Source organism: Pristis pectinata, chromosome 5, assembly GCF_009764475.1.
Source record: "Pristis pectinata isolate sPriPec2 chromosome 5, sPriPec2.1.pri, whole genome shotgun sequence".
NCBI lineage: Eukaryota > Metazoa > Chordata > Chondrichthyes > Rhinopristiformes > Pristidae > Pristis > Pristis pectinata.
The window spans coordinates 10,034,383-10,058,745 of NC_067409.1; the positions used below are offsets into that span (position 1 = coordinate 10,034,383).

A 24,363-nucleotide genomic window follows, 5' to 3' on the forward strand; every position below is an offset into this window, starting at 1 on the left:
AGACCCCACCTACCCCAGGCATTCTCTCCTCCCCCCTCCCATTGGGCAGAAGATACAAAAGCCTGAAAGATAGAAACTCATGGACAGCTTCTATCCCATTGTTATACTATTGGTCCCCTTGTCCAATAAGATGGAGTATTGACCTCACAATCTACCTCGTTATGGCCTTGCACCTTATCTTCTGCCTGCACTGCACTTTCTCTGTAACTGTAACACTTTACTCTGCATTCTGTATTGCTTTACCTTGTACTACCTCAATGCACTGTTGTAATGAAATGATCTATATGAATGGTGTGCAAAACAAAGTTTTTTCCACTGTACCTTGGTACATGTGACAATAAACCAATTCCAGTTGTAATTCCAACCTCATCGGGTCAGGCAGCATATGTGGAAGTAAATGGACAGTCGAGACCTTTTGGGTCGAGACCCTTCGTCTGGACTGATTTAATGTGCCTTGGGGAGAGCAGAAATGACTGTGAGCTGATCCAAGCCCTGTGATTTGACTTTTAAGTAAAAATAAAACCAATAGGTATCCCTTGAGTCAACATTATAAAGGGAAACATATTGGACGATGAGTTCCTATTTCTGATTATCTTCCTAATATCTCTGGCCATAGTCCCTCAGTTCTGGTGAGGATGATAACAGGCCAAGTGATTTCTGAAGAATTGCCTACACTAAGAAAATAGGAGCAGCAGTAGGGCACTCAGCCCCTTAAGCCTGCCCTGCCCCCCCCCCCCACTCAATATGATCTATCCCATGGTTCAACTCCCTCTCATGTAAGTTGGTTTATTATTGCCACATGCAGAGTGAAAAGCTTTGTTTTGCATGCCATCCATACAGATCATTTCATTGCAACAGTGCATTGAGGTAGTACAAGAGAAAGCAATAACAGAATGCAGAATGGTTACAGAGAAAGTGCAGTGCAGGCAGACAATAAGGTGCAAGGCCGTGACAAGGTAGGTTCTGAGGTTGTCCATCTTATAGTTCCCCACAGCCATCAATTCTCTGATCCTTCAAAAACTTATCTACATCCTCCTTTAAACACCTCCAAAGATGTAATCTTCACTAGTGTCTGGGACAGGGAATTCCAGGAATTCACCACCAGGAGCTGATGTAATTTGAATGGGGGAATAAAGGATGTGATTTGTAAACTATCTGCAGAATGGAAACCCAAAACTTGATTATTTTCTTGACAATGTTTCCCACTTGGCTCATGGAGTTGACTATCTATGAGCCAAGTGTATAGGGTGGTAAAGAAAGCATACGGCATGCTTGCATTCATTGATTGTGGCATGGAGTATAAATGTCAGGTAGTCATGCTGCAGCTGTAGAAAACTTTAGTTAGGCCACATTTGGAGTATTATGTGCAGTTCTGGTCGGTACACCAATGTAATGATGTGGAGGCTTTGGAGAGGGTGCAGAAGAGGGTCACCAGGATGTTGCCTGGATTGGAGAGTGTTAGCTAGAAGGAGAGGTTGGATAAACTTGCTCCAGAGAGAGTGTTGAAAGCTGCAGGGTGACCTAATAGAAGTATATAAAATTATGAAAAGCATAGATAAAGTAGATAGATTCTTTTCCCAGGGTGAAAATGTCAAATACTAGTGGGTGTAAGTTTCAAGTGAGAGGGGGAAATTTTAAAGGAGATGTACGAGGCAAGTTTGCTCACATAGAGAGTGGTAGGTGCCTGGAACGTGCTGCCAGGGGCGATAGCAAGGAACTTAGCCACATGAACAGGCAGGGAATAGGGAGATAAGGACCGGGTGCAAGCAGAATTAGATTGGCATCATGATTGCACTGACATGGTGGGCCGAAGGGACTGTCCTATGTAATACTTACTGCATCTATTTCACCTCGGGAAGATGATGCTGACAACATATCAACAGAGAGATGTAGAGGTAATGAAGGTGGTTCAAACAGATATGCAAGATTTAAGAGTGGATCTACCCTGGTTCAGATGGCTTGCATCCCAGGTTACCAAGTGAAGCATGGATGGAGGTAGCAGTAGGTGTTGCCATAATCCTCCAGTCTTCTCCATATGGGCGATGTGGCAGAGGACTGGCAGATGGTAAGTTGATGGTCCAAAGTACTAAGGGGCATGGATTTGGGGCAAATAATACAGGAGCATGTGAAAGGGAACTTCTTTATCCAATGTGTATTAATTCCCTGGAACTGGGTGCCTGCAGGTTTGGTGGAAACAGAGACGTTCAATGATTTTAAAGAGAAATTTGATTGGTAGCTGAGGCAAATAAACTTGTGGAGTCAGGAGAATGGGACTGACTGGATTGTTTTACAAGGGCTTGCATGGTTTTGATGGGGTTAATGGTCTCATTCTGCATTATCATAACTGCAGACTTCTGCCAATTTATTAGTGAAATTGAAAGATATTGGGGAATTGATCATGGTGTAACTCAGTTGGGAAATTTTATTTTACTGCGTCTATTTTTGCCAATGAATCAGAGGTGATGTACCAAATTTTTTTAGACTAAATGGAAATTATTGTTACGACAGACCGTATCTAATTTTAGAGACTATTTTATACAGTCTATTTATTTGCTCACCTGATTTAAAAATAAGTTTATTTACCTAGCAAAATGCACAGTGAAGAAAAGCTGAACTCCAGAGAAATGAGTTGAAACTGACTGCTCTTGATATCAAAGGAACATTTGACTTAGTGTGGTATCAAGGTACCCTGATAGAATTCAAGTCAGTGGGAGTCCAGGGGAAAATACCCCAATGGTTGGAATCATGCCTCACACAAAGGGAGTCGGTTGTGTTTGTTGGAGGTCAATTGTCCCAGCCCAAGAACATCACTGCAAGTGTTCCTCAGGGCAGTGTTTTTAAATTAATTAAATTTTTTTTTAAATTAAATTTTATTTACAGCGTGGTAACAGGCCCTTCCGGCCCAATGAGTCCGTGTCACCCATTTTAAACCTCAAATTAACCTACCCGTACGTCTTTAGAATGTGGGAGGAAACCGGAGCACCTGGCGGAAACCCACGCAGACATGGGAGAACGTACAAACCCCTTACAGACAGTGACGGGAATCGAACCCTGATCGCTGGCGCTGTAATAGCTTCACGCTAACCGCTACGCTACTGTGCCCATCTATCTTCAGCTGCTTCATTAATGGCATTCCTTCCATTGTAAGGTCAATATTGGGGAAGCTTGCTGATGATTGCACAAAGGTCAACTCCATTCAGAGTTGCCCAGTAAGTAAAGCAGCTATACCTACTTGCATCAAGACCTGGAGAACATTCGGGCATGGGCTGTCAAGTGGCAGATAATGTCTACACCACAAAAGTGCCAGACAATGACTACCTATGACAAACGAAAATCTGTCTTCCTACCATTGACATTCAATGGAAACACCGTCATGAGGTCCCCCAGCGCCACCATTCTGGTGGTTCTATTAACCAGAAACTCAACTGGACCAAATCAAAGGCTGGGTATTCTGTGGTGAGTGACTCACCTGCTGACACCCCAAAGTCTTTCCATCACCTGCAAGGCATGACAGGATTGTAATGGAATGCTCTCCACTTGAGTGGTTAGCAGTCATGTCAAGGACAGAGTCACAATTGAGGAGCTCCTTGCAGCAGGCATTGACTGTCTCTTTCTTCCTCATGTGCTCCCCTCCATCCTTGTTGCTCACTGGGGAAGGCCTGTAGATGGCTTTGACAGGGCTGAAGAATCCATGCGTATCATGGTTATCGGCAGGTTGCTGGGCCTCCTGCTTTCTTTCCATCCACAAACTGTTCTTTGGGTCACGGATTTTCTGCCATACCTTGACCTTTGGGTGCTTGTAGAGCAATTTCAGTTTCCTAGACATATGGTGAAGCTTCCAATCCAAGAATGCTGTGTGTTTGGGGGGATAATTAGCTCCTGGTCCTCCTCCCCATTCTCATTAAATCACTCCAGCTGTTTTCCTCACAGGTGTTTATTATGATGGACTTTAGGTTAGCCTGGATACAGTGGTTCCTGTTGGTTGGGGGTTGTCAGGTTGTCAAGGTCAAAGTGAGTTTATTGTCATATGCACAAGTACATGTCTGCACGGGTATAATTAAAAACTTACTTGCAGCAGCATCACAGGCACATAGCATCAGATAAGCAGCATTCTCTAGAAAAACATAAATTAAACATAAATTATACACAATTTTTACAAGAAAGAACACAATTAGAACAAAAACAAAGTCCATTTTAGTGTAAAGTGATCAAAGTGGTCATAGTGTTGCTAAATTCTAGTAATTAGGGTTGTGCTGGTTGGTTCAAGAACAGAATGGTTGAAGGGAAGTAGCTGTTCTTGAACCTGGTGGTGTGGGACTTCAGGCTTCTGTACCTCCTGCCTGATGGTAGCTGTGAGAAGATGGCATGGCCCAGATGGTGGGGATCTTTGATGACGGATGTTGCCTTCTTGAGGTAGCGCCTCCTGTAGATACTACTGATGGTGGGGAGGGATGTGCAAGTGATGTGTTAGGCTGTTAGGTACTGTCTGAAAAGAGCCTTGGTGAGGTCCTTGAGACTTTTCCATGTTGATTTTTCCCATGGCAATGTTTTTGTCTTTACAGTTGCAAGAACACCAATGTGAACTGATATCTTCAACACATCAAAATGTTCCAAGGGGCTTTGTATCGATGTCATCAAAGAAAATTTGACAGCAAATTATGCAAGCAGCTTTTTGGGCAGCTGGTCAAAAAAAATGTGGTGAATGTGGGGGTTGATTGGTAATGTGGTAAAGGTGGAGGGACGGAGATTTAGGAAGGGTATTCCATACTTTGGAGCCTCAGAAGCTGAAGGCATAGCTACCAGTGGGAGAAATGGAAAAGTTCTAAGGTCACTGGCCTGGAACAATTAGGGAGTGTGTGTTAATGAGGGTTTTGAAAACCAGTATGTTACCGCGGAGTCCCAGCTGATGTCAGGAGAACTTTGCAGTGTTGTTCAGCTGAAAGCTTCTGTATTGATAGGGATGGGGAAGGACCTTGGAGTGACCTTGACACTCAGAATGATTGTCCCCCAGCAGTTCAGTATTGGGATTGTGCCTGCACAGTCCTTCTCTCCTTCATTCTTTTATACTATGTTAAAGTCCAGGCATGGTGTTGCTCATCAGTAGTTTATAGCATGCAGAATCTTTTCTACCTTTCAGTCCTGACAGTGCCCTTCCATATCTTAAATTGTTCAGTTCATGGTATAGCCTGTAAAATTTATACATGGCTGCATGAATTGGTTCTTCAGGTGGGCAGCAGGTTGGAGGTTATGGATGTCCCACAATGGCTTAAGGTAAGGTCACATCAAAGTCAAGTTTATTGTCATATGCAGAAGTACATGTATGCACAGGTGCAATGAAAAGCTTACTTGCTGAAGCATCACGGGCATGTAACGGATGCTGAGCCACTTCCAGAGGATTTGAACCCGATTTAGCGTGGCCACTGTCATCACTGGGAAGATTTGGCTTGTCCACAAGGATTCTCTCGAACTTCTACAGATGTGCTACAGAAACCATTCTGATGGGTTGCATTTCCATCCAGTCCATCTTTACGGTGTGTAGCGTCAGGAAGGCTAGTAGCATCATCAAGGATGCCTGCCACCCTGGCCATTCCCCTTTCTCTCTTATACCTCTGGGAGAAGATACAGGAGCTTGGAAACCTGGGCATCCAGACTTCTTCCCCACTGCCATCAGACTTCTGAACCCATCACCTCTTTCACACCCCTTCCCGATGGTGCTGCCACGTTCTTGGACTCTTGACTCTTTACTCTACCTCTCTCGGTTATCCTGTTATTGTCACCAGCATTTCTTTTTGCACTACTTCAGATTGCACTAAAATATTTGCACCATTTTGCACTCATTGCTGTATTTATTGCTGTATTTACTATTTATTAGTACTGTTCACTCTGCGAGCTTCACACGAGCAGGGAATTTAATCGCAATGTGGTGTATGTGACAATAAACTAATCTAATCTCATGGGTTTCCTGAAGAAAATCAAAACCCAGGTACTCCGCTCCTGTACCAGAGCTTGGATTGTCTCTTTGTGATTAATCCAGTACTACCGACTGGTGATAGTTCCTAGTTAAGGAAAGGGTTAATTAGCTGACCCACATACGCTAACCTTGTTTTTATAACTTTAATGACGTCAATAAACTCCTTCCAAACTCAGTTAGAAGGATTTCTGTGTAATTTGGGCCAGTAATTCTAGAATCTTGCTGTCAGCACCTGTGGAGAAATGAAACTGGTAGACAGCGTTGCAACTTAAATGTTTTTGGAAAGTATCACAATGCTTCTAAAAAGAACACTTGTCTGTGGGCTTGATTTTGTTTTTCTTTTATTATCCTGTTTAACTATATCAGGGCAAAAATTATCTCTAATGAGCTACCAAGTGGGCCCAGTCCTGATGCCTGTGTATTGCCAAGGGAGCCATGCACTAGCAGAGGAACAGCTTCTGGGGGAGTTGTTAAAGCCTGTGAGCTTTTTAAAGATTTCAGGGAAAGAGCTTGGGTTTCCTTTGTGTATTGATTGATAGTGCTTCTGATTGTCAGCTATGGAGGTAAAAACAGTGTAAAAACAGCCACTGAGAACTGCGGAGCATTCATCAATGTGGAGCGCTCTTGAGGTGTGGCCACGTTGCAATTAGGGTTGATTAAAATTCAGGTCTGTTATTAACTCACTGGGTTAAGGCATGTATTTAGTCGTTGAACTGAGGTAGGAGTTGTATTCACTTCTGCTAGTTGTGTGCCAGATGTTAATTTCTCTAAGGCAGTTCACACACTGGGTTTAGAGTCACAGTGTTATCCATCAGAGAAACAGGCCCTTTGGCCCGACTCGTCCATGTTGACCAGGTTGCCTAACTGAGCCAGTCCCATTTGCCTGCATTTGGCCCATATCCCTCTAAACCTTTCCTATCCATGTACCTGTCCAATTGTCTTTTAAACATTGTAATTGTATCCGCCTCTACCATTTGCTGTGGCAGCTCGTTCCACATACCCATCGCCCTCTATGTGGAAGAAGTTGCCCCTCAAGTCCCCTTTAAAATCTTCCCTTCTCACCTTAAACCTGTGCCCTCTAGTTTTAGACTCCCCTACCCTGGGAAAAAGAAAGTGACCATCCATCTTATTCATGCCCCTCTTGATCTTATGCACCTCTATAAGGTCGCCCCTCAACCTCCTACATTGCAGGGAGACAAGCCCCGGCCTATCCAGCTTCTCCTTATAACTCAAGTCCTCCAGTGCCAGTAACACCTTTGTGAATCTTTTCTGCACCCCCTCCAGCTTAATGACATCTTTCCTATAGCTAGGTGAACAGAACTGCACACAATACTCCAAGTGTGGTCTTGCCAACATTTGTACAGCTGTAACATGATGCCCTAACTCCTTTACTCAGTGTCCTGACCAATGAAGGCAACCGCGCCAAGGAATTGTGGCAGATTTTCCTTTCCAACTTTCCTTTCCACTAGAGGGCATGGGTTTAGGGTGGGAGGGAGTAAGTTCAAAGGAGATGTGCGGGGCAATTGTTTTACACAGATAGTGGTGGGTGCCTGGAATGAGCTGCCAGGGATGGTGGTGGAGGCAGATACAACAGAGATGTTTAAGAGGCTCTTAGATAGACACGTGAATGTGCAGAGAATGGAGGGATAAAGACATTGTGTAGGTAGAAGGAACTCATTTTGTAGGCTTTTAATTATTAGTTTAATTAGTTCAGCGCAACATCGTGGGCTAGAGGGCCTGTTCCTGTACTATACTGTCCTATGTTCATTATTTGTAAATAAAGTTACTAAGTCAAGTACAATTGTTAACTGCATCAGCCCTAAGTATCACATTTACTGGAGTGGAAGGGCAATGGGGAATGTTACTGAACTTCATGAGGCATTGGGCAGACAAGTTGATGTTGCTCTAGGATTCAACAGTGCACATTGTTCATAGATGAGACTGGGGTGGGAGCCATGTGGTCTAGTTGTGAAAATCCAGTATAATTTTTTGTTTCAAATCTGTCTATATTTATGACATTGACTGCTCTTCATGAAGAAACTTCCATTCAGCAACGTGATGGTGACTATAATGTAGGGTACTGTTGAGGGTAACCCAGATATGCACTGTTTAGGTGACACATTGGCACAGCAGTAGTGCTCCAGTCACCTGGGTTCAATCCTGACCTCTGATGCTGTCTCTGTGCAGTTTGCCTGTTCTTCTTGTGATCATGTTGGTTTACAGGGAAATAAGTGGGGGTGGGGAGGGGGTGGGTTAGGATTGCTCTGAGAGTTGGCATATACTTGATAGGCTGAATGGCCTCCTCTTGTATCATCAGGGAATGTGGCGAACGTTGGTCCATTGACCTGGACACATTTGAATCCCACCACAGCGGGATTTAAATTCAAATAATTCAATTAAATTGAAATTGGTATTGGTATTGGTTTATTATTGTCACTTGTACTGAGGTACAGTGAAAAGCTTGTCTTACAAACCGATTGTACAGGTCAATTCATTACACTGCAGTTACATTGAGTTAGTACAGGTAAAAACAATAACAGTACAGACTAAAGTGTCACAGCTACAGAGAAAGTGCAATGCAATAAGGTGCAAGGTCACAACAAGGTAGATCATGAGGTCATAGTCCATCTCATTGTGTAAGGGAACTGTTCAGTAGTCTTATCACAGTAGGGTAGAAGCTGTCCTTAAGTCTGGTGGTACGTGCCTTCAGGCTCCTGTATCTTCTACCTGATGGAAGAGGAGAGAAGAGAGAATGTCCCGGGTGGATGGGGTCTTTGATTATGCTGGCTGCTTCACCAAGACAGCGAGAGGTAAAGACAAAAGTCCAAGGAGGGGAGGCTGGTGTCCGTAATGCGCTGGGCTGTGTCCACAACTCTCTGCAGTTTTTTGTGGCCCTAGGCAGAGCAGTTGCCGTACCAAGCCATGATACATCCAGATAGGATGCTTTCTATGGTGCATCTGTAAAAGTTGGTGAGAGTCAAAGGGGATAAACCAAATTTCTTTAGCCTCCTGAGGAAGTCGAGGCACTGGTGAGCTTTCTTGGCTGTGGCTTCTATGTGATTTGACCAGGACAGACTATTGGTGATGTTCACTCCCAGGAACTTGAAGCTCTCAACCCTCTTGACCTCAGCACCATTGATGTAGACAGGTGCATGTACACCGCCCCCTTTCCTGAAGTCAATGACCAGCTTTTTTGTTTTGTTGACATTGAGGGCAAGGTTGTTGTCATAACACCATTCCACTAAGCTCTCTATCTCTATCCAATTCATCGCTGTTTGAGATACGGCCTACAACGGCGGCGTCATCTGCAAACTTGTAGATGGAGTTCGAGCAGAATCTGGCCACACAGTCATGAGTGTATAGGGCTGAGGACACAGCCTTGTGGGGCACCAGTGTTGAGAATAATCATGCCGGAGGAATTGCTGCCTATCCTCACTGATTGCGGTCTGTTTGTTAGAAAGTCAAGGATCCAGTTACAGAGGGAGGTGTTGAGTCCTAGGTCTTGGAGTTTGGTAACCAGCTTACTTGGAATTATTGTATCGAAGGCAGAGCTGTAGTCAATAAACAATAGTCTTTACTGTCCAGATGCTCCAGAGTTGAGTGTAGGGCCAGGGAGATGGCGTCCGCTGTAGACCTGTTTCGGCGATAGGCGAATTGCAGTGGGTCCAGGTCTGGGAGGCTGGAGTTGATGCGTGCCATGACCAACCTCTCAAAGCACTTCATGGTGGTGGATGTCAGAGCCACTGGTCGGTAGTCATTGAGGCATGTTACCTTGCTTTTCTTTGGTACCGGGATGATAGTGGTCTTCTTAAAACTGTTGGGAACCTGAGCTTGAAGCGGGGAGAGGTTAAATATGTCTGCAAATACTTCTGCCAGCTGATCAGCACAAGATCTGAGCACGCGGCCTGGGACACCATCTGGGCCAGGTGCTTTCCTCATGTTCACTCTCCGGAAGACTGATCTTACGTCCTCCACTGTGATCACAGGTTCAGCTTCATTGGTGGCTGTCAGGGTGGATGGTGACAATCCACCTCCCTTCTGTTCAAAACGTGCATAGAATGCGTTAAGTTCATCCGGAAGGGATGCACTGTTGTTAGCTATGCAGCCCGACTTCGTCTTGTAGCCTATTATGGCATGTAAGCCCTGCCATAACTGACAGCTGGTCTGGGACTCTATTTTGAGTCGGTATTGCCTCTTGGCATCCCTGATAGCTTTCTGAAGGTCATACCTTGATTTCTTGTACAGATCAGGATCACCAGATTTGTGTGCAGCAGTCTTCTCCTTCAGTAGGGAGTGGATCTCCCGGTTCATCCATGGCTTCCTGTTTGGGAACACCCGTATTGTCCTCTTTGGTACACAGTCCTCCACACACTTGCTGATAAAGTCTGTGATGGTGGTGGCATACTCATAAAAAGACAGCATCAATAATGTTGACTATGAATCTGCTGCGGGGTTGTAAACCCATCTGTCATCCTCACCTGGGCTGGTCTGTATCTGACATGATGTTGATTATTCCACTGTCTCAGGTCAGGAGCACATAGGGAAGGACAATAAATGCTAGTTTATTGAGCCTAGGGTACAGCTCTGAGGAATTTTTGGAGTGACGTCCAGGGACTGAGATGGTTGACCTCCAACAACCTTTAATGTGAATGTACCTAGTGGAGACATTCTGCTGATGCCCATTGACTTGTGTTACCAGGTCTCCTAGATACCACACTGGGTCAAATGCTGCCTTAATGTCACTTTCACCTTGGCTCCCTGGTTCATGTTTGGGCCAAGGGTACAACAGGGTCTGGAGCTGAGTGGTCCTGGCAGAATCCAAACTGAGCATAAATGAGGCGGGTATTGAGAAGCAAATGCCCCATCATAACAAAATCACCAACACCTGAGAACAGCTTGCTGATGATAACGGGGATGTAGATGGACCAGAATGGATCTGTTCCACTTTGTGTCGATTGGACTGAGCTGGCCAGTTTTCCTTTTTTTTTGCTTGTGGTTGTATTGGATGCAATTCTGCAGTACAACTGCGATGTTTTCAAGAATCATAGTCATATGGCAGTGGTTAATATTACTGAATTAGTAATGCATCAGTCTGGACAAAGTAGTCCGGGGATGAGAGTGCAAAACCCACTTTGGCAGCTGCAGGTTTTAAGTGTAGTTAATATTTTCGGTTGTGGATGAGCTGAAATTTATGAGGAATGAGGGGGATAAGCCAGGAGCCCATTGGAATTTGTGCATCTGAGGTAGCAAAGGAAGATGTTTCCAGCAGCAGATGTTTTCTGGAATGATTTTTGCTAATCTTAGGTTTTGTGTGCAGCACTCATTCCCTCTCCCTGCCCCCCTTTGCCCCCCCTCTCTCCCCCCTCCCCATCCCTCCTCTCCCCTCCTCCCTCTCTCCCCCTCTCCCGCTCCCCCCTCCCCTCTCCCCTTCTCTCCTCCTTCCCCCTCCTCCTCCCCCTCTCCCTCTCCCCTGTCTCCCCCTCCCCCTTTTCATCCGCCCTCCCCACTCCCCCACCCCTGTCCCCTACCCCCCCTCTCCCACCCGTCTCTCCTCCCACCCTCTCCCCCCCTACTCTCTTGCCAACCCCACTCCTTCCCCCTCCCCTCCCCCCAGCTGTGGAGAGCGGTGCTGTGGTTTTATAACTTGTACTAACCAGGCAGGACTAAGACCACTCAATGTACGGTAGTTGATGGTGTACTTGTGGTCCGGCTTGGAACAGACCACTTTGGTGAAGTGGGTTCCCTTGATGACTTCCCGGACACTGTGCAATGGTGAGGACTGGGGAGGGATCATCCCAGTTGTAGACTAATTATACTTGGGCTCGGATGGTTATTGTGGAACTTGGCTTGTATTTTTTTATCAAGAGCGAAGATGTCAGGAGTATCCAGAGGGATAGATGCAGGGAAACTGCAGAGAGTCAAGAGCAAGTGGCTGAATTTTAGACCATTTCAGGGAGAAAGCAGGAAAGACTTTTTTTTTGCAGAATAGAAAGCAGAGATCAAAGTTTTTCCATTCTGAAAACGTTTCAGTTGCTGTATTCAGCACTGGGTTTGAAGATTTTCTTGGGTGAATATCAAAGGTATCAAAGAGATTAAAGAGGTAAATGAAACTGGGTAAGGGTCAGCAATGATCTCATTGAAAATCAGAGCAGGGCTAGGGAATGAATGACTTGGTGTTCCTGTACTTGTGGTGAGTATGTGTACCATGTGGATGGCCATCCGAACTGCAATAGCCTAGGTTTCAGTCTTTGGTTGACAAGATCTGAACCCATGTTTCCTACTTAGGAGATACTTGTGTTTTCACTGGGATCTACCAATCCTCTCCAAGCAACAAGTTATTTATTTGACTTGATCTTATTGGTATCACTGCTAGCATCCTTGCTTCTGAGTCAAAAGATTGTGTTTATCCCACCCCAGAGCCTAAATTTAGGTTGGTGCTCCAGCTGAAACACTGAGGAAGTTCTGGTTCTATTTGTTTTACTTGAGTTGACATGTTAAACACAAATGATCCCTTGGCACTATCTCAAAGAAGGTTGTGAGTGTTCTCCCTGGCAGCCTTGTTGATGCCAATTCAGACATATGTACAGAGGTATGTACATGATCTTGGGGTGCAAGTCCATACCTTCCTGAAAGTGACAACACAAGTAGGTAGGGTGGTAAAGAAGGTATACGGCATGTGTGCCTTCATCAGTCGGGGCATTGAGTATAAGATAAAACAAGATTTATTTATTAGTCACGTGTACATCGAAACACACAGTGAAATGCACCTTTTGTGTAGAGTGTTCTGGGGGCAGCCTGCAAGTGTCGCCACTCTTCCGGCGCCAACATAGCATGCCCACAACTTCCTAACCTGTACGTCTTTGGAATGTGGGAGGAAACTGGAGCACCCAGAGAAAACCCACGCAGGCACAGGGAGAACATACAAACTCCTTACAGACAGTGGCCGGAATAGAACCTGGGTCGCTGGCGCTGTAATAGTGTCACGCTCATGGCAAGTCATGTTGCAGCTGTATAAAAATTTGGTTCGGCCACATTTGGAGTATTGTGTGCAGTTCTGGTCGCCACACTGTAGGGAGGCTTTGGAGAGGTTGCTGAAGAGGTTCACCAGGATGTTGTCTGGATTAGAGAGGATTAGCTATAAGAAGAGGTTGGACAAACTTGGATTGTTTTCTCTGCAGTCAAAGGCTGAGGGGTGACCTGTAAGCTATAAATAAAATTATGAGAGGCATAGATAGGGTACATAGTTAGGGTCTTTAACCCTGTGGAAATGTTAAATACCAGAGGGCATAGGTTTAAGGCGACAGGGGGATAGTTTAAAGGAGATTAGTGAGGCGGGTTTTTTCATACAGAGAGTGGTCAGTACCTGGAACGTGCTGGTAGAAGCAGATACAACAGCAACGTTTGAGAGGCATTTAGACAGACACCTGGACGGGCAGCGAACAGAGGGATACCGACCATATGCAGGCAGATGGGATCAGTTTAGAATGGCATTGTGGACAGTGCAGGTTGGTGGGCCGAAGGGCCTGTTCCTGTGCTGTACTGTTTTATGTATACCATTTTATAAAATGGTTATCTGGTCAGTAGTGCTTTGATGTTTGAGGGAGCTTGCTGTGAATGTCCTGGTTGTCATATTTCCCACAAGTAACTACACTTCATTGTCTGCAAAACTCTTTGGGAGCATCCTGAAGTTACGAAAGGTGTATGACCTTCATCAGTTTCAGAAATCGGACATTGTTGAACTGCTTAGACCAATTTCTGGTCAGTAACAAAGACTCCCCACCATCGCCCATGTACCTCAAGAGACCATAGTTCAGAGTTGCTCCTGTGGAGACACCTTTCATGTGTATGCACCACTAAAGAGCCGGTAGTTCACAATTCTGTCCCCAGCCAGCCCGAAGTGACAACTCAGTTACTGAAGTTTTTCATGTTCCTTGAATCTCTCCTTTCAGGAAGCGGCTCAGAAATAGATGGCGGTGACGAAGATAAGGAAATTGCATCAAAAGCAGTGGCATTCGTTGTCAGGAGTTCTCGGAAGGGTGTGGTCCCACTTTGTGCTGACGTTGCCAATCTCCTGAAGATCAAGTGGAGGTGAGTAGTGGCAGCTGGGCAGACATTGAATGAGAAACAAAGGAATACCGGAATCTAGATGGAAGACACGATGCTGGAGGAACTCAGCAGGCCAGGCAGCATCCGTGAAGAAAAGCAGGCGGTCAACGTTTCGGGTCAGGACCCTTCTTCAGGACTGAAGATAAGAAAAGGGGAAGCCCAATATATAGGAGGGAAAAGCAGAGCAGTGATAGGTGGACAAAAGAGGGGAGGTAGGGTGGGCACAAGGTGGTGATAGGTAGATGCAGGGAAGAGACAGTGATGGGCAGGTGCAGGGGAGGTGGGGAGAGCAGATCCACCGGGGGATGGATCAAAGGTAAGGAGAGAAAGGAAAAAAAAGTAGAAGAAAAAGAGGCTAGGAAGGGGAAGAGAGGAAGCATTGTGGGGGGGGGGGGGGATTGTGGGGAAGGGGTGTGGGGATTACTTAAAATTCAATGTTCATGCCGTTAGGCTGCAAGGTCCCAAGATGGAAAATGAGGTGCTGCTCCTCCAGTTTGCACTCGGAATTCTCCTGGCAGTGGAGGAGGCCGAAGACTGACATATCAGTGATAGTGTGGGAGGGGGTGTTGATGTGACTGGCAACAGGGAGATACACATCACATTTAAGGAGAGATTTCACGACTCCTGATAAAAGTGTATCCCAATTAGGAGGAACTATTCTACATCGAGGTTGAGTAGGGGGTGAATCAACCATGGCTGACCCGAAGAAACTAAGGAGGGTATTAGATTGAAGGGGAAGATCTATGGTGGCAAAGTTCTAGAGGTAGGCCTGAAAATTGGGATAAATTCTGAAAATTTGACAATGAGAGCTTCTATAAGTACATAAAAAGTAGAGAGAGGTCCAAGTGAATATTTGCTTGGGATGTTATGTTGCAGTTGTACAAGAGATTGCTGAGGACTCATTTTGAACACTGTGTTCAGTTTTGGTCACCCTGCTATAGGACAGATGCCATTAAGCTGGAAAGAGCGCAGAGGAGATTTACAATGATGTTGCCGGGACTCGAGGGACTGAGTTATGGAGAGAGGTTGAGCAGGTTGGGACTGTTTTCATTTGGTGTGTAGGAGAATGAGGGGTGATCTTATAGAGATGTATAAAATTATGAGGGGTATTGATAGGGTGAATGCACACAGTCTTTTTCCCAGGGTTGGGGAATCAAGAACTAGAGGGCAAAGGTTTAAGGTGATAGGGGAGGGATATAATAGGAACCTGAGGGGCAACTTTTTTTACCCAGAGGGTGGTCAGTTTATGGACTGAGCTGCCAGAGGAAGTGGTTGAGGCAGGTACATTAACAATATTTAAAAGGTACTTGAACAGATACATGGATAGGAAAGGTTTAGAGGGATATGGGCCAAAAAAGTGGAAGTGGTACCAGCTTAGATGGGAATCTTGGTCGGCATGGACCAGTTGGGGCAAAGGACCTGTTTCCATGCTGTATGACTCTTTGAAAGAGCTTTCCAGCTTCCTTCTTCCCCACAATACTGCAGAGATTTCTCCTCCACGTACTTACACTATTCTCTTTCAGAAGCAATTATTAAATCTACTTCCCCTGTTTCTCCACACAGTATTTTTTTCCCGGATGTGATGTAGAAACAAGATAAAAGGATTCTCATCAGACATCAAATTGTATTGATGTATAATGTAATTAACTATTAGCCCAATGTATTACTTAACTGGGAGAAAGAAGACAAACATATGACAGCAAGCCTGTGTCTATCATCGTAATCACAACCTGATGATAGAGTACAATCATGGGTCCTGGTGCTGTCAGTACCATGAACACAGTCACATGGAATTTCCACAAACTGTCACAGAAATCCAGGAGAAAAAGATTCTGGTTGATGTTTTTATTTTGGTTCTCCCTGGTGTAGTCAGGGGGACAGTAAACATCAGAAGTAGGAGCAGGAGGTACATGGCTCTTCGAAGGAACTCAGTGGGTTGAGCAGCATCTGTGGGAGGAAAGGAATTGTCGACGTTTCAGGTGGAAATGTCAACAGTTCCTTTCCCCCAACAGATGCTGTTTGACCTGCTGAGTTCTTACAGCAGATTGTTCATAGCTCTGGCTTCCAGCATCTGCAGTTTCTTGTCTCTCCATATGGCTCTTTGAAGTTGATCCACCATTCAGTAAGACTGAGGCTTATTTGATCTTGACCTTAGCCTCCACTTCCCTTTCTGTTTCCCATCCCCATAGGTTCCCCTCTAGTCCAAAAATCTGTCTCCGCCTTGAACATATTCAATGACTGTCTTCATAGTCCATTGGGTGAAGAATTATCTGACAGTTCACAGCCAACCTCGCAATGACCAATTGGAAGCCTGCTAAGGTTGTGAACCCCAAGCTGAATTGGGACCAGACAGCAGAAGGAATTGTTGAGGGGGCCAATGCGACGTGATTAGAAACAGTATAATGTCAGGCACCTTTTGTTAATGTTTAACTCCAAATAGCTGACTTTTGCTTTTGTGTCAGTGAAGATTTATAAAAGGCTATTCAGATTTTTTAGAGGAGCATATCACGCAGTTACTTTGTGGGATGCTAGCTCGAATTCCAGGAGATTCTCTCACCAGGAGTAAGGTAAGGTTACCTGGATTTGAATAGAAATGGGAGCCTTAATCACCTCCAGGTATCTGGTGAACTGTCGTGCATGTGACTGACCGCTTGACAAGGGACCCATATAAAAATGACATTCATTCAATAGCAGAGAGAATATGTGCGAAAAAGAACCGTAAGGGTAACGTTGATTTAACTTGCCAGTGGCGTGATCCATTAAAAGCTTCTTAATGAGCACTAAGTGTTCCTGATGCATTGTTCCCATCTCCAGCGAGGTTAGATTTTGCAGTGTACAAATAATCTACAATAATAGTTAAATTGGCAGCTTGGGGAGCGATATCATGCTGAGAAGTCGGTTCGGATGGAGATGCTTTCCCACTCCACGGAATGCCAACCCCATCACCTGAAGGTTGCAGAATCTTTCTTTCATTTCAAATAGTCAATCAGCTGTCCTCACCTAGCACTATTTTGGATGCTAAAAGTTGCCTAGTTGTCCCTTGTGTTTCTGAGATTATTGTTCTGGTTTTACTTTTGCTATCCAATTGAAAGAATCGCATTAATTTGCAACTGAGAGTTAACCTGTGCCACAGTAACACAGCCAGACAGAAATGGTTAATTCCATTTTGGCATTATTACCATATCATTTAGGCTCTTCTGCATTAAAAATAGGCTGATGCTCATGTTCCACAGCCCTAAAGATCACGGTCTTTTTTAAATGTGGTCATGGTTTCTGCCTCCACCTACTTCTGGGGTAGTCCTTGTGGTTGAGGATAATTGGCTCCAGTTCTGAGGTGGCTGAGAAGGTCAATGTGGGGCCCATGGTCTCTGTCGAGTGCGGGGCAGGAAGTACTTGACAGTAGGAGGGGGTAGGTTGGGGGAGGGGGGAGAGAGGAAGTTTGGGAGCTGGGCAATCCTTCTATTGTTTATGCTGGACTTCTGTGTGCCTCCGTAGGTCAGGGCATAGAATATAAAAGTTGGAATGTTATATTGCAACTTTACGAAACACTGCTTAGACTCTACTTGGAGTATCGTGTGCAGTTCTGTCGCCACACTTGTGGTTGCGTGGAAAGTGTGCAGAGGAGATTCACCAGGATGTTGCCTGGACTGGAAGACTTTAGTTATGGGGAGCGATTGGATGTATTGCTGGGTTTGTGTTCCCTGGAATGAGGGAGACTGAGGGGCGACCCTTAGAGTCAAAAACAAGAGGGCATAAGATTAAGGTGAGAGGAAGGAGTTTTAACGGGGATTTAAGGAGAAATTTTTTTGCACAGAGTGGTTGATATCTGGAACTTGTTGCCAGATGAAGTGGTGGAATCAGATACATTTACTATGTTTAAGGGACGTTTAGACAATCACTAAAATAGGCAAGGCATAGAAGGAGACGAACCTAATGAGGGTAAATTGGCAAACTGATCCACTCCTCCCTGAAGTGAGTGTAGTTTGTGCATAATGATACACAAATAGCCTGCCCCACCATTCAATATGATCTCTGCGGCTTGATAATTATTATCATGGGGGCTCTTTTGCATTAAAAATAGAACTGATGGTGACGTGAAAGATATCCTTAAGGTTATGATCGGTTATTAGGGGAGATGATAAACAGAGGCCATAAAAAAGACAGACACCACTCAATAGGAAATTGGGTATACAGGTTTTACTCAAGATTGAGGCGCTTAAGAGCCTCAATCTCGCTATAAAAAATGCAAGAGAACACTTAAGAGAGAAATCAGGAGGGCAAAAAGAGGACATGAGGTTGCTCTGGCAGACAGGGTGAAAGAGAATCCCAAGGGTTTCTATAGCTATATTAGGAGCAAAGGGACAAGATTGGTCCTCTTGAAGATCAGCATGGTTATCTATGCATGGAGCCGAAAGAGATGGAGAGATCTTAAATGAATTTTTTGCATCCGTACTTACTCCGGAGACAGATACAGAGACTACAGAACTGAGGAAAAAGAGTAGTGAGGTCATGGACCGGATCTGGATTACGGAAGAGGAGGTGCTGGCTGTCTTGAGGTGAATTAAGGTGGATAAATCCCCAGGGCCTGACAAGGTGTCCCCTCATACCTTGTGGGAGGCTAGTGCAGAAATTGCAGGGGCCCTGGCAGAGATATTTAAAACTTCCTTAGCCACAGATGACGTGCCGGAGGACTGGAGGATAGGTAATGTTGTTCTGTTGTTCAAGAAAGGCTCTAAGAATAAGCTGGGAAATTATAGGCCTGTGAGCCTGATGTCAGTCATGGATAAATTATTGGAAGGTATTCTGAGGGACAGGATATATAAGTATTTGGATAGATATGGCCTGATTAGGAATAGTCAACATGGCTTTGTGTGTGGTAGCTCACGTCCAACCAATCTTATAGAGTTCTTTGAAGAGATTACCAAGAAGGTCAATGAGGGAAAGGCAGTGGATATTGTCTACATGGACTTTAGCAAGGCCTTTGACAAAGTCCCACATGGGAGGCTGCTTCAGAAGGTTAAGTCACTTGGCATTCAGGATGAGGTAGCCAATTGGATTCAACATTGGCTTAGCGAGAGAAGCCAGAGAGTAGTAGTAGATGGTTGTCTCTCTGACTGGAGGCCTGTGACTAGTGGTGTGCCACAGGGATTGGTGCTGGGTCCGTTGTTGTTTATCATCTATATTAACGATAATGTGGTAAACTGGATCAACAAATTTGCAGATGACACCAAGATTGGGGACGTAGTGGACGGCGAGGAAGGCCATCAAAGCTTGCAGCGTGATCTTGACCAACTAGGAAGATGGGCTGAAAAATGGCAGATGGAATTTATTGCAGAGAAGTGTGAGGTGATGCACTTTGGGAGGACAAACCAGAGTAAGACTTACACAGTGCACACAATACTCCAAATTTGGCCTTACCAATGTCTTGTACAACTTTGACATAGCATTCCAACTTCTGTACTCAGTGCCTTGATTTATGAAGACCAATGTGCCAAAAGCTCTTCTTTATGACTCTATCTACCTGTGACGCCACTTTCAAGGAACTATGGATCTGTATTCCCAGGTCTCTTTATTCTACCACACACCTCAGAGCCCTACCATTCACTGTGTAAGTCTTACCCTGGTTTGTCCTCCCAAAGAGCAACACCTCACACTTGTCTGCATTAAATTCTATCTGCCATTATATAAGGGGAATCTGAAGGGGAACTTCTTCACTCAGAGGGTGGTGTGAGTGTGGAATGAGCTGCCAGCAGAAGTGGTGGATGCAGGTTCAATTGTAACATTTAAGAGAAATTTGGATAGGTACATGGATGGGAGGGGTTTGGAGGGATATGGTCTGGGTGCAGGTAGATGGGACTAGGCAGAAGATAAGGTTGATGTAGACTAGATGGGCTGAAGGGTTTCTAGATGGGTTTCTGTGCTGTAGTACTCTATGACACTACTCTATGACTCTATTATGGTAAGAATATGGGACCCCACCACAAATGCTGAGGCAGGAGAGATATTTAAGGAGAAGCTTGATAAATACAAGAGGGAGAAAGGACGAGAATTTTCTGGTAATGGGGGGCATGGGGTTGGCTGGGAGAAATTTCATGTGGAACACAAACAGTGATGTAGGCCTAATGAGATGAACTCCATGCTGTAAATACTTTGTAATGCATGAAATTCATGTTACTTTTGGTTATTAGTTCCATTTGTTTTTCACTGACCAGGATGGTGATCATGTGCTTGCAGTTGGCCTCATCCCAGTTTGAATTCGGGAAATTATACAATGTTGGAAGTTTCCTGATATTCTTTCAAAATGACGTTTCCCACATTGGCATTGTGATTTGGAGACATGTTTGCGTACTTCACGGTTTTACATCTGTTCTCATGTCGATGGACTTGTTGTGCACAGAGGCTTCTTGCAGTAGTGTGATTAACACATTCAGTTTATTGGCAGAGTTATGCATATTTATCCCGTGACATCTGTTGAAGATCATAGAAAGCCTACAGCACAGAAGGAAAGGGGCTATTTGTCCCAAAAAAACTGACTGCTGGAGGAACTCAATGGGTCAGGCAGCATCTGTGGGAAGAAAGGAATTGTCGACGTTTCGGGTTGAGACCCTGCATGAGGACGGAGAGGGGAGATGGCCGGTAGAAAAAGGAGAGGGGAAGGGGTGAGGCAAGGGCCGGTAGGTGATAGGATGATGAGGGATGAAGGATGATGAGCAGAAGGAGCCGGGTGGGTAATCAGGGAGGGGTGGAGGTGGGAGACAGACGTGGCTGGCCATTTGTCCCTTTTGGTTCTGTGCAGGCTTTTTGATGGACCTATCCAGTTAGCCTTAATTAAAGCATATAGTAGCAGTGGTGCAATAGGTAAGTTATCCAGAAGACTGGACTACCATGCAGAGATCAAATCCTCTCAAGTTACCTATGGAATTGAATTTTTTTTAATAGTTCAGAATTGGGGAAAACAACAACTACCAGATTTGCAGCTGAGTTTCTGGTCAATAGTTGTTTCCCCCTTCATGTTATTCACAGTCATAGAGTCACACAGCATAGAAACAGGCCCTCCCTCCTACTGAGTTAATACTGACCCATTCACACTAATCCTACACAAATGCCATTTTTTAATTCTCCGACATTCCTATTAATTCCCCCGGATTCCACTGCTTACCTACACACCGACACCAATTTACAATGGCCAGATAACCTACGAATGCACATGTCTTTGGATGTGGGAGAAAACTGAGCACCCAGAGGAAACCCAGGCGGTCACAGGGAGAACGTGCAAACTCCACACAGACAGGAGTGGTGGTCAGGATTGAACTCGGCTCTCTGAAGCAGTGAGGCAACAGCTGTGCCACTGTGCTGTCCAATTCCAGGCACACTATTGTGGTTGACTCTTAACTGCCCGCTGAAATTGCCTAGCAAGCGACAAAGGACAATTCAAGGGTGGACAATGAACATTGGCTTTGCCAGTGATACTCAGATCCTCAATACGAACAAATATAAAAATATAGAGAATGTTGGAAAGACTCAGCCTGCCAGGCAGCAACCCAGGAGGGAGATACAGAGTAGACCGAAGGGCCTGTTCCTGTGCTGTTCTTTTCTAATATCCCAACTCAGCCACCTTTCATCAGAACTGGGAAGGTTAGAACTCAAACATGTCTTAAGTTACAGAGAAGGCTGAGGAGTGAAGGGAACACAGAATGGAGACCAGGAGAAACTGAATCACACTGACGGTGTTGATACTATCTGAGAGGGTGGCTAAGACTTCTTCATTGCAGCTGATCTTTTTGGCAGGGGTGCAATTAGCGGAGAAGAATGAGAATATAGGAGAAACTTATGCCCCTAGATGGTCCAAAGACTGTGGAGTGTCGGGTAGCTGTTTTCTATGGAATACCCAGCCCCCATCCAGTAACCACAGTATTTATACAGCTGAGGTTCTGGTCAGTGGCTACCCCCGGGGTATAGATGATGGGGCCTTGGAAATGACAGTACCACTGAACGTCAAAGTGTTAGAGTCTCTCTTGTGGGGGATTGTCATTATTGGTGACTCAGGTAGACAAGGGAAGAAAAAAAATTTGGGATGGAGAGTAAGAAATTTCTGCTGGACAAGAACAGGCTGAAATCTTGGGTCTACCAGCATGGTCTTGCGTATGGATCTTGGGGAAGAGGTCCAAGTGGGCTGTGTGGGGTTAGGAGAACCATGAGACTGAAGGCTGTGGCGGGTAGGTCTTCTGAGGAAGTGGTGATTTCTGGGACACAGTGGCCAGATGTTCAGTGGTGGGGTCATGGTCCAGTGGGAGGTTTGAGGAGATGACGTTTAGCTGCTGCAAGGTAGAGGTTGCTTTGCTAAACTATAGCAGCACCACTGTTGTCAGCAGGTTTGATAACATGATGGGGTTGGTTCTTAAGTGAGCACAATGCTACAAGTTCAGAGGGGGTAGGTTAGAGTGAGGAAAGGCAGTGGAAAAACTGAGGTGGTCAGTGTCACACTGGTAGTGAGTGATGAGTAGATCTGGAGAGGGTAAGAAGCTGGAGGAGGGTTCCAGTGGACCAGGAATTTTGGAAATGGGAGGTAGGATTCACGACCTGGGGTGGAGACTTACAGCCAAAGAGGTGGACATGGAGGTGTAGGAGCAGAAGAGCTCAACATCATGTCAGGTTTGGACTTCACTGAGCTGATGAACCCAAGGATGGATCAATCGGGATCAGAGAGTGGAAGGTGGGAAGGTATAGTGAAAGCACAAGAAGTGGTGAGACTGGGGTGTGTGATGGGATTAGAGGAAGGGAAGGGATGAAGGACTGGTATTAGAGAATTATAATGCCAAATCTTTCACCCATTTCTGAGAAGAAAAGTTAAAACCTGCAGAGCAGGGCAGCTGTAAGGTTGTTCTGACGAAGGGTCTCGGAACCTGAAACGTTGACTCTGTTTCTCTCCCCCACACTCATGGCCTGAGCTGCCAAGTATTTCCAGAACATTCTGTTTTTGTGAGGGTTGCTGCTGATGGGAGTGAGAGGTCAGGAGAACGTGTGTGCCCACACATGGTCCGAAGTCTGGACCTTGGATGCGATGAGAAAAACAGCCCCACTGCTCCCTTGTTATGTTTCCTTTAAGTGCATATTTGAAAATGACTATTATATCTTCTTGCACAACCTGTAACAGCATTGTGGCCCAGCCCAGATTCCGGTTCAGATTTAGGTTTAGATTCAGATTAGTTTATTGTCATATACACCAGGGTGCAATGAAATTCCTTGCTCGCATGAAGCTCACAGAGTAAACAGTGTACATGGTCATAATAAATACAACACAAAATACAGTGACAAGTTTATAAACAACAGAATGTCTTTGCACTGTACTGCTAGCTGCAAAACAACAATTTCACTTCATTTGTCAGTGATAATAATTCTGATTCTGATTCATCGTGAGAGGGAAAGAAAGTCATCTCATCTACCCGACTCAGATTGTTTTTACCAATCAGTTACACTAGCCCATTGGCACTCCTGGCTCTAGAAACAATCTCTCCCTATGAAAATCTCTTGTAGTTTTGAACTTGTTTATAAAACTTATTCCTGAGGTGATGGATCTAAGGAGAAACCCCCAATTTTTCTCGTCTCCCAACATTTTGGAATGATTCCCCACACCTCTATGCATCCTGTACAAATCTTGGCACACTGCTTCATTGAAGGTAGGTGTCCTGCCATGGTGATGGTCATGGAGTGGAGAGAAATTTATAACTAGCTATGTCAGAACGTGGAAGATAGTACTTGTGCTCTAGGATTGTTACTTGCCTCCTGCAGTCCCTGGGGATGAACTTTGATCACTACTTCTAGTATCTTGCATTGACCTCCTTCTGAAGCACAAATGCCTTATGTGGTTCACTTCAGAGTGACCCGGAGTCCTTTGCACCCAGAAAACGTGGCGGCGAACTTATGCACCACAAGCTCCCACAAACAACAATGTTATCGTGATCAGATAATCCACTTTCAAAGTGTTTCTTGAGGAATAAACGTAAGTCAAAACACTGTAGATAGCTCCCCTGCTCTTTGAAGGACTGCCATGGGAGTATTTCCAGACTTGTGGAAACTGTGTAATACTCTGATTGGAAATGGTCCACTGAGTCTTTGATAGTTCTGTTGGACAGGAAGGCAAAAGGGGATTTAGTCTGGCTTGATCAATTTTTTTCCTGCATTTCCATATTTACTTATGAAATAGAAGGCTGTTCAGCCCATTGCGTCTCTGCTGGCTCACAGAGAAATGCCATTTCCCCACCACTTTTCCCAGTAATCTATTCTCC

The 24,363-nt window shown here is 45.0% G+C and overlaps 1 protein-coding gene across 3 annotated transcripts in view; it reads left to right on the forward strand.

Moving 5' to 3' along the window:
- The window catches only part of LOC127570903 (CAP-Gly domain-containing linker protein 4-like), an 80,556-nt gene that overhangs the window by 12,276 nt on the left and 43,917 nt on the right, over nucleotides 1–24,363 (forward strand). For all 3 annotated transcript variants that reach the window (XM_052016822.1, XM_052016823.1, XM_052016824.1), the window contains exon 2: nucleotides 13,921–14,059. The gene's annotated coding sequence lies outside the window, so the exon portion shown is untranslated. The remainder of the gene's footprint in view (nucleotides 1–13,920; nucleotides 14,060–24,363) is intronic.